The 11,698-nt window shown below is 36.1% G+C and overlaps 1 pseudogene; it reads left to right on the top strand.

The window, feature by feature from the left end:
* Positions 1 to 6,951: 6,951 nt before the first annotated feature.
* On the top strand, positions 6,952 to 7,113 carry LOC118013528 (annotated as a pseudogene).
* The last annotated feature ends 4,585 nt before the right edge of the window (positions 7,114 to 11,698 follow it).

The following is an 11,698-nucleotide window of genomic DNA, read 5'->3' as shown; positions in this document are numbered from 1 at the left end:
CTAATTCTCACTACAACCCTACTATTACTATTCCCATTTTATAGATGAGACAACCAAGGCACAGAGAAGTTAAATCATTTCTCAAAGCTCACGTGGTTAGTAAGTGATAGATCTTGAATTTCAACTCAAGTACTCTATTAGTGTCTCTATTCTTAACCTTTGAGAAGTGTTGATTTTCCAAAAGAGACTGCTGTGTCTAATGGTGACCTGGAGCAAGTATGATAAACCAAAGGACTCTTAAATTTATTTTAAAGAAAATTGTGAGCCAGAATAAACATGTCTGTGGGCCATGTCGGCCAGGGTGTTAAGCATTTGCAACTCCTGGATTGAGTCTTAAATGACAGGGAAAATTTATTCTTTGTAACACCACGTTTATTCCAGGACAGCAAGAAGCATCCTCAATTATGTCCTCTCTACCTTGACATCAACTCACGCACCTATTATGAGGATTTGTCAAAGAAAAGGAAGTATCAATGTTCACTGTCATCACTTTATATGTTTAGGTTTGCAGATTCAACTTGCAAGAGATTTATGAACCTCTCCAAGGAACTAATGACTCCCCTGCATTTGCTCCCATAACACTTTGTTTATACCTTTACCAAGTTGTTTATCAAATGTCACTCTTTTCCCTATTTGAGATGAAGAATTTTTCACTTTCTCTTAGAACAAAAGATACTGTCTCCAGATACTTACCTACAGATTTTAGCAACTTCGAAAGGTTTTAATGTGTATTGATTAAAATATGTTCAGCAAGTCTCTATCAGTTTCTAACTTTGGCACTATGCATGCTGACAACAGGACCCCCTCTTTTATGGTGCCTCTAGATTTAAATTCAGACTTCTACCAGCCCAGAACTTTTAAAACTAACATAAGGTAATCTGCATCTTTGAAAAAACATTTTCAAATAGCTTTATTTTAATGTTTGTTTTGTTCAGGTTTGAAAGAATAAGTGTAAATATGCAGTACATTTGGAAAATTCCAGAAAGTTTAAAGAAATATAGAAGTAGAAAATTTCACAATCACAACTCAACTGTACAAGACTGCAAGGTTCTTTATTTCCCTACAATTGGAATTCACCTAGCTTTTAACTTGCTTTTCAATTTTCTGCAGTAAACATAGTTCTGCAATATATCTTAAGTATTTCTGATTTTAAACTCAGTCCTTTATGAAGGACTCAATTGCTTCTTCCTTTCTTCTGGGTGTTCTAATTTCCTTAGGGTGTGAACATCAACCCTCTATCCTGATTGACCTCCACTGAGGTGTGTGTAGCTTGTTTAGCCCGGGCTTGTGTATCAGCACCTCTGCATTCCATGCTGATGTGCTTACTTGTGTACTTCTCTTGGTGTGGGCAACGCACAGTAATGGTTTGAGGGTAGGGTAAGTGGGGGAATGGGAAGCCTGACAGTAATTTCAGGCTTATTGGACCTCCTTTTCAGCTCATATAGATAAACTCAGTTGCTGAGACTCAGTCAAGTTCACTAGCTTCAGACTTCAGCTGTCTAGTTGCACCTTCCGCTACTCGGTTCCTTGTCCCTGGGCTATGATAACACGCTGCAAGACATACTGTTTATCAATTCTTGGTAATTTTCCTTGCTCCTTTCAGACACATGGGAACTTTTCAAATTACCTACACACACCTTGGAAGCCAAGGAAGATTCAGGAAAAAGTGGCAATATATCAAGTCCCTTTGTGCCTAGACATGCCATCCTGCCATCTCTACTCCAGTGCAGCCATTTCACAGTCACCGGGGGCATTCTTAGAGGCTGCCTCCTCCAAAAGATGTAGTTGAGAAATGGGGCACATTTAGAATTCTCAAATAGATCTGATTTTTTTTTTTCAACTTTTCATTCTCATTTCAGTGGCTTTTGACCTGGGGAGAGGGCATCTTTAGTCTCTCAAACTTTTGCAAACATCTACCAGTACAGAAGGGATTCTTTTTTCTTTTTATGGCTCAAAAACCCCTCCTATATCATTACAAATTCTTCCCTACTAAATGATTTATGCTCTAAACCCTGGGTCCTCCAGTCTTTATGAATGGCAAGTTTTAGAATTCCAAAATGTTATTTTTCTTTCTTGGGTGCCTCACTCTAGCAAATCAAAGTTTCTTTGGCTTTCAGTCTCTCCTCTTAGCTAAGGACTTTACAGTTTTATTTTGAAACCCAAATGTAAAAATTTTGACTCATTGTTTTCCTGGGTTATTTTTTGTCCTTCCTTCCCTGGGGCAATAAGCTTCAGAGCTAGTGTCTAATTTTAATTGTGGGATGTACTGCAGGGCAGAAAGGATTATCAAGAAGGAAAACAAGCATCGGGGTGCCTGGGTGGCTCAGATGGTTAAGCCTCTGCCTTCGGCTCAGGTCATGATCCCGGGATCCTGGGATCGAGCCCCGCATCAGGCTCCCTGCTCCGCGGGGAAGCCTGCTTCTCCCCCTTCTTCCTGCTTGAGCTCTCTCTCACTATCTCTGTCTGTCTCAAATAAATAAATTAAAAAAATTAAAAAAAAAAAAAAGAAGGAAAACAAGCATCAATTAATATTTTAAAATGCTGTGCTGCATAAGAAAATAAAAATCACTTGTAATTTCAAACCCTGGGAAAACACTAGGATTTTGGTGTCTCGCCTTTTGCTCTTTTTCTATGCAGACATATATGATATATTTTATGTGTATATATGCTGTATGGTAGGCTTCTTATTTTTTGGCCCATATGATTTATCTTTAAATATTCTCAGAGGAGTTGGAGATCAAGGGCAAATTGTCTGGCTCAGTTATTGCCTTTTTGGCATATCTCCCCAAAGCCCTGTCGACCATTCTTTGCCCTCCTTTGGGAGTGGGAATGAATATTTCCCTCCCGAAAATAGTTATTATCTTATGACCTTCACAAGTGAACATCACAGAAATTTGCAAGAAAAGAGTTCAAACTGCTCTTTCCTCAAGGCCTCTGGTGATTAATCCAAACTATACAGGGAAGTAGTAGCAGACAGTGCCTATAAAGTTGGTTGGTGAGACCCTGATTTTTCTCTCTTGTCCTGCTTACTTTACTGAGGGTGTGTTGACCCCACTTTTGGGTTTGTTCTGGGAGGGTTTTTTCTCTAGCTGTGTGAAGGTGAATGCCTTCTCTTTCTTTCCTTCTTTTCATTTTTGTCCTTTTAAATTACTTCCTTCCTCCTGAAGTCCCTGCTTCCCCTGTTTCTTCTGGGTCTGTCATTTGCAAGTTCCAGGACAATGTCAATCGCTCTCTCTCTCTCTTTCTCTCTCTCCTTGTAAACTGTTGGTCTCCAGTACAGGTTGTCAGTTCTGTTCTGCCAGATAGAGGGAGAGGGGTGAGTTCTGAGTCCTATAAATGGAAGAGGGAATGGTGGAGGAAGAATGTCAGGGTGATCCTCTGTTCTGGCTTGCAGTCTGCTATTTGGTATTTTTATATTCTTGGGCAGAACAAAATAAAAAATAATTTTAAAAGAGTTTTATTTTTTATTTTTTTTTAAAGACTTTATTTATTTGACAGAGACCACGAGAGCAGGAACACAAGCAGGGGGAGTGGGAGAGGGAGAAGCAGGCTTCCCGCCGAGCAGGGAACCCGATGCAGGCCTCAATCCCAGGACCCTGGGATCATGACCTGAGCCGAAGGCAGCCACTTAACGACTGAGCCACCCAGGCGCCCAGTAAAAAATAATTTTAAAAAACACATCTCACGGGGGAATTTCTTTCCTGCCCAAATCCTTCATTGGGTCTACATAGGAGATGAATCGCTCCCTTGTCAGCATAAGCATGGTCTTATTATAACAAAAACCATTTGTCCCCTTCTCAACTTGGATTACATTTCAAAGCTTTTTTCATTAACTTGACACTGAATGACATCACTGAGCTATCCGTTCTTTTTACTTACAATCATGTAGCAAACATTTTCTTGTGGTAATTTCGAAAAACATATTTTTAAATATCAGCATACTACTCCTTTATGTCTGCTCCATAACATATTTAATTATTCCTCTAATGTTTAATATTTAGACTGTGTCTATGTTTTGGTATTATAAAATTTATAAGGATCATCTGGCATATGAAGATTTGTGCACACATCTACTTATTTCCCTAGGATGGTGTTTTTAGAAGTGGAATTAGACACTAAAAGATACAATGCTCAGTCGCTAAGCATCTGCCTTCGGCTCAGGTCATGATCCCAGGGTCCTGAGATTGAGCCCCGCATGGGGCTCCCTGCTTGGCAGGAAACCCGCTTCTCCCTCTCCCGCTCCCCCTGCTTGTGTTCCTTCTCTCGCTGTGTCTCTCTTTGTCAAATAAATAAATAATAAATAAATAATCTTTAAAAAAATAAATAAAATAAAAAGGACCAATTGTTTGAAAGTCATGGTTTTCTAGTTACTGGACCTAGAGTTACCTAAGAACTACGTGTTCGTTCACTCAGAAATACACCTTCGAAGTAGGTGTGGGCTCCATGCAGTTTCAAAGCAGTAAGACAACCTGAAGCTACATAAAAGTCAAGACTCAGGTGTGGAATCTTTTGATAGCAACAGTGATTTTTTTTTTTTAATGGTGTCTAGAAGAAAAAGGATTAAATTCTACTTAAAAAAACAAAACACTAATTTCTTTAAATTGATGACCTTCACATATGTTCAAAATGGAACAAAAAGAGCTAAAACCTGTTATTTCTATTAACATTAATTGTTTTTAAGTTAGACTTCAAATGTTAGAAACAACGATACGAAGTGCCCTTATCTGCTCAGACCTAAGGAAGAACATTTTAAAGCGGTGTTAAACAGGAAATGATTGTTTCGATTTTGTACTAGTTAAAAAGTGCTAAATATACTACATGAAAATATTGTTTACAGATTAGTGACAAGGGCTGATGATAGGATCCATTTGGGCTGTGATTTCCAGATGCCCTCAAACATACAGTACTTCCAAACTCAAGTCCAGCCATAAGCTATTTTGCTAACATGTCAGAGTAATCTGTATTTTTGTATGTGATTTCTACTTTTATAAACTTGTTTTAAAATAAAACACATTTTTGGGGTGCCTGGGTGGCTCAGTCGTTAAGCGTCTGCCTTCGGCTCAGGTCATGGTCCCAGGGCCCTGGGATCGAGCCCTGCATCGGGCTCCCTGCTCTGCGGGAAGCCTGCTTCTCCCTCTCCCACTCCCCCTGCTTGTGTTCCCTCTCTCACTGTGTTTCTGTCAAATAAATAAATAAAAATCTTTAAAAAAAAACAAACACATTTTTATTAAAAAAAAATTGAAAAAAGGCGCCCAGGTGCCCCTGAAGTATTTTAGAATTTTTACCTTTTTATGTAGTCACATTTATCAATCTTTTCCTTTATGACTTTTCTTTCATATTTAAAAGGCCTTCCCTTCTCCCATGAGCAGATAAATATTTTCTTACAATCATTTAAGGTTTAAACATTTTTAAATGTAATTTATTTATCTATTTAGATTTATTTATTTATTGGAGAGGGAGACCTGAGGGGGGGTGGGGGCAGAAGGAGAGGGAAAGAGAAAATCTCAAGCAGACTCCCCAGTGAGCTCGGAGCCCGATGAGGGGTTCGATCCCATGACCCTGAGATCATGACCTGAGCCAAAACCATGAGTCAGATACTCAACTGACTGAGCCAACTAGGTAGCCCTTTAATGTAATTTAAATCATGATATATTTCAAACATAAGAAAAGTGCACAAATTCAATATATCAAACACACAGATTTAACAGACACTAACATTTTGCCATATTTACTTAACTTTTTTTCATAAATACAGTTACATCTATAGCTAAAGACTGACCTTCATCCCTTTCCCTTCCCTGCCTCTACTGAAATTTGCATATGTAATTTGCCTGCATTTTCTATATTTTCTACATATGTTTACAACCATGCACATTGTGAAGTATTGTTTTGTGGACTTTACAATTTTTACCAAAATAGGATCCTTTTCCACCTGATTTTTGTTATTCAATATTATACTTTCAGGATTTACCCAGATAGATGCCTATATTTCTAGTTTACATATTTTTAATACTTTATTACATATAATTGTATAAATTTGGCATTCTCTTTGTGAATTGCCTATTAATTATCACTTGTTCACTTTTTATTGCATTGTTGGCTTTTTTTGAGTTATGGATTGTTGGGATGATTTATTCTTGACCCAAATCCTTTGAGTGCTATATATGTAGTAAACATCTGTCCCAAATCTGTGACTTGTCTTTAAGTTTATGGCATTTTATGATATACACAAGTTTTTAATTTTAATGTAGCATATTTATCAACTATTGCCTTTATGGCTTGTATTATTATGATGATGAATATTGATACCTGGTAGGGAAAATGCTCCCTTTTTTTTTTTAAATCATTCTTTGACAGTTTCTTAATTCTTTTTAGGTCTTTGATGTCTCCAAATGAATTTCAGAGTCAGTCTGTCCATTTCTGTGAAATCCCCTTTTAGAACTTAAATTGGAATTCCCTTGAATTTATTAACTTGGAAACAACTGTGACCTTTAAAATATTTTCTCCCTATCAACAAGCATGGTACAACTCTCTGTATCAGTCATCCCTTACAGCATTGTCACTTGTGAATGATCATAGTTGTGGTTCTTCATATTCAATTGTGCACTTTTTTGTCCCCTTGTCTCTTTGCACCAGCTAGGATCTCTAGTATATGTTTAATAAAAGCAACAATATGTCATTCTTGTTACTTTCTCAACTTTAAAAGGAATACTGCATTTTGAAAATTTTCCCAGTAAGTAACGTGTCTACTGTTTATTTGGGGTTTGATAGCTCTTATCAGGTTAAGGAAGATCCCATATATTTGTAGTTTGCCAAAAGTTATTTCACTCTTGAATGGACTTTGGATTTTCTAAAAAAAAATCTGTATCCACATTATGATAAGATTTCCCCCTTAATCTGTTAAAATTATGATTTTTAGTGATAAATATTTTAATGTTAAAAGATCTTTGCATCACTTCTTGGCCTTTTGGCTAAGATCATGTGTAGCATCTGTTCTTTTTTTTTTTACTTTTTTAAAAATTAATATATAATGTATTATTTGTTTCAGGGGTACAGGTCTGTGATTCATCGGTCTTACACAATACACAGCGCTCCCCACAACACATACCCTCCCCAGTGTCCATCACCCAGCCACCCCATCCCTCCCACCCCCTCCACTCCAGCAACCCTCAGTTTGTGTTCTGAGATTAAGAGTCTCTTACGGTGTCTCCCTTTCTGGTTTCATCTTGTTTCATTTTTTTCCTCTCTTCCCCTATGATCCTCTGTAGCATCTGTTCTTATCAGTTTAAAAGATCTTTGCACCCTTAGGTTAAGCCACACATTGTCATCATGTTTTGTTTTTTTTTAAGATTTAATTTATTTTAGAGAGAGAGAGCGCCCATGGGGTGGGGAGGGGTAAGGGGAGAGGGAGAGAGAGAATCTCAAGCACACGCCCCACTGAGCTCAGAGCCCATCATGGGGCTCCTCATTCTCACGACCCTGAGGTCATGACCTGAGCTGAAATCAAGAGTCAGATGCTTAACCCACTGACCCACCCAGGGGCACCATCATGTGTTTTTTAATGCATATCTGATTTAGTTTTATACTGTTTTCTTTAGAATTTTTACATCTATATATACATGAGATTGATCTATGATTTTATTCTTGTGTTGTCCAAGTTGGGATTTTGTATCAAGTTTGTATTTGCCTCAAAAAATGACTTGGCTAGCTTTACCTATTTATTATCTTATTCACTAGTTCAGTGATTCCCAGGTGCACATTTGGATTACTTGGGGAGTTTTTGTTTTTTGGTTTCTGTTTGTGTATAAAATAATGTTCAGTGTTTTTTGGCCGATACCAAATAAATCAGAATCTCTGGAGGTGGATCCAGGCATCAATATTTTAAAATGCTCCCCAGGTGACTATAATGTGAAGCCAGGTTTGAGAACCACTGCTCTAGAACAATTTGTATATGATAGAACGCATCTGTTCTCCAGGGGCATAAGAAAGAAAATACTTGTTCTGTGAAATTCAGGTAGAATTCGTCTGCAAAAGTCTCTGGCCTGCTGATTTTGTATGTAGATTCTAAAATGTTTTTTCAGTTTCTTTATTGGTTATATAGATATATTCAGGTTTTTTCTGTTATTTCTTAAGTCCGTTTTAGTAATTATTTCTTAGAAAACTCGTTTTTTTATGCTTTCTAATTTATTGGTGTAAAGTTGGTCATGATATTTCCATACGAATTTTTAGTCTCCACTGTAACTCTAATTATATCCCTGCCTTTCATTTCTTATATTTTTAACATGTTTTTTCTTTCTTTTTAAAAAACATATTCACTATATGGTTTCCATATTTTACTAGTCTTTCCAAAAGACCAGCCTTTGGTTTGTTGATGCTCTGTATTATTTTCTATCTCATTAATTTCCTCTGTATTCTGATTTTAGTTTTTCTAATTTCCTTAGGTTTACTCTTCATTTTCTAACCTCTTGAAATTTTAAATTCTTAATATTTTCTAAGGCCTACTTATCAGGCTATAAATTTATTAGTTATGTACTACTGTATCTGCATCCCCTGAGTTATGATTCACAGTGCTTTCATTGTTTTTCAATTTTAAATTTTTTTTCAAATTTCCATTATAATTTTTTCTTTGAACTATATATATATATATATATTCATATATATATATATATGAATTCATGAATCTCTCGCTATATATATGTACTTAAATCATAGATGTGAGTAGGCCCTCTATTTTTTTATTGCTTTCTATGGGTATTGCAGTGTGCTCATACAAACTGTTCTGTGTGACATCTGCTTTTTTGTTTGGATTTTTTTGTTTTGTTTTGTCTTTTGGTATTTATAGAGATGAGGTTCAATCTAGTCATGTTCACTGTTTATATATTACCCAATAAACTTGAAAAGACTATATTTTCTGATAGCGTTGTGTGAGGTATTATATATATATATATATGTCAGTTAGACCAAATTCTTGTTAATTGTGTAGTTCAATTTTTTGTAGCCTTACTATTTTTGTCTCCTTGATCTATCAGTTATTGATAGAGGAATATTAAAATTTCCCATTATAATTGTGGATTGGTCAATTTTTCTTTCTAATTCCATCAATTTTTTTTCCTCATTTTTAAAAGACTATGTTGTTAGGTTCATGAAATTTAATGATTACTATATCTTCTAGTGAATTGCTCATTTTATTATTATATAACTAATCCTTTTTGTACCTTATAATGCTGTTTACTATTTTGTAAGTTTTCATTTTAATTCCAGTCAGTTAACATACAGTGTTATATTAGTTTCAGGTGTACAGTCTAGTGATTCAACAATTCCATGCATCATCCAGTGCTCATCACAACAAGTGCACTCCTTAATCCCCATCACCTATTTAACCCAACTCCCCACTCCCTTACCCTCTGGTAGCCATTAGTTTGTTCTCTAGAGTTAAGAGTCTGTCTCTTGGTTTGCCTCTCTCTCTCTTTCTCACTTTGCTCAGTTTTTGTTTCTTAAATTCCACATGTGAGTGAAATCATACAGTATTTGTCTCTCTGACTGACTTATTTCATCTAGCATTGTACTCCCTAGCTCCTTCCATGTCATTACAAATGGCAAGATATCATTCTTTTTATGGCTGAATAATATTCCATTGTGTATATATGTATCACTTCTTCTTTGTCCATTCACCAGTTGATGGAAACTTGGGCTTCTTTCATATCTTGGCTATTGTAAATAATGCCGCTATAAATGTAGGGGTGCATGTATCCCTTTGAATTCGTGTTCCTGTGTTCTTTGAGTAAATCAGTAGTGTGATTGCTGGATCTAAGGTAGTTTTTTTTTTTTTTAACTTTTTGAGGAAACTCCATACTGTTTTCCAGAGTGGCTGCACCAGTTTGCAAGCCTGCCAATAGTGCACAAGTGTTCCTTTTTCTCCACATCTTTGCCAACACTTGTTTCTTGTGTTTTTGATTTTAGTCATTCTGACGGGTGTGAGGTGATATCTCACTGTAGTTTTGATTTGCATTTCCCTGGTGGTAAGTATGATGAACATCTTTTCATGTGTCTGTTGACCATCTGGATGTCTTCTTTGGAGAAATGTTTGTTCACGTCTTCTGCCCATTTTTAACTGGATTATTTGTATTTGGGTGTTGACTTTTATAAGTTCTTTATATAGTTTGGATACTAGTCCTTTATCAGATGTCTCATTTACAAATATCTTCTCCCATTGCATAGGTTGCTTATTAATTTTGTTGATTGTTTCCTTCTCTGTGGAGAAGATTTTTATTTTGATGTAGTCCCAATAGTTTATTTTTGCTTTTGTTTCCCTTGCCTCAGGAAACATATCTAGAAAGATGCTGCTATGGCCAATGTCAGAGAAATTATTGCCTGTCCTCTCTTCTAGGATTTTTATGGTTTCAGGTTTCATACTTAGGTCTTAAATCCATTTTGAGTTTATTTTTGTGTGTGGTGTAAGAAAGTGGTCCCGTTTCTTTCTTTTGCATGTTGCTGTCCAGTTTTCCCAACACCATTTGTTGAGGAGACTGTCTTTTTCCCATTGGATATTCTTTCCTGCTTTGTCAAAGTTTAATTGACCATATAATTGTGTGTTTATTTATGGGTTTTCTATGCTATCCCATTGATCTACGTGTCTATTTTGGTGCCAGTACCATGCTGTTTTGATTACTATAGCTTTGTAGTATAACTTAAAGTCTGGAATTGTGATGCCTACAACTTTGCTTTTCCTTTTCAAGATTGCTTTGGCTATTTGGAGTCTTTGTGGCTCCATATAAATGTTAGGATTGTTTGTTCTAGTTCTGTGAAAAATGTTGTTGGTATTTTGATAGGGATTGCACTAAGTGTATAGATTGTTTTGGGTAGTATAGACATTTTAACAGTGTTTTTCTTCCAATCCATGAGCATGGAATGTCATTCCGTTTCTTGGGGTCATCTTCAATTTCTTTCATCAGTGTTTTATAATTTTCAGAGTACAGGTCTTCTACCTCTTTGGTTAGGTTTATTCCTAGGTATCTTATTATTTCGGGTGCAATTGTAAATGGGATTTTTTCTTAATTTCTCTTTTGCTGCTTCATTATTGGTGTATAGTGATGCGACAAATTTCTTTTCTTTATTATTTAAATTCAATTAGCCAACATATAGTATATATTTAGTTTCAGATTTAGTGTTCAATAATTTATCAGTTGTGTATAACATCCAGTGCTCATCACATCATGATGCAACAAATTTGTGTACATTGATTTTGTATACTGTGACTTTACTGAATTCATTTATCAGTTCTAGAGGTTTTTTTGGTGGAGTTTTTAGGGTTTTCTATATAGAGTAACGTCATCTGCAAATAGTGAAAGTTTGACTGCTTCCTTACCAATTTGGATGCCTTTTATTTCTTCTTGTTGTCTGATTGCTGTGGCTAGGATTTCTAGTACTATGTTGAACAGGATTGGTGAGAGTGGACATTTTTGTCTTGTTCCTGACCTTAGTAGAAAAGCTCTCATTTTTCCCTCCCACTGAGTATGATATTGGCTGCAGGTTTTTCATATATGGCTTTTATTATGTTGAGGTATGTTCCCTCTAAACCTACTTTGTTGAGGGTTTTTATCATGAATGGATGTTGTACTTTGTCAAATGCTTTTTCTGCATCTATTGAAATGATCATATGGTTCTTATCCTTTCTCTTATTGATGTTATGTACCACATT

Source organism: Mirounga leonina, unplaced genomic scaffold (genome assembly GCF_011800145.1).
Source record: "Mirounga leonina isolate KUSES-001 unplaced genomic scaffold, KU_Mleo_1.0 Mir_101664, whole genome shotgun sequence".
In the NCBI taxonomy this organism is placed as follows: domain Eukaryota; kingdom Metazoa; phylum Chordata; class Mammalia; order Carnivora; family Phocidae; genus Mirounga; species Mirounga leonina.
The sequence above is the reverse complement of the archived record's forward strand: the minus strand, read 5'-3'. Positions and strand labels throughout refer to the sequence as shown.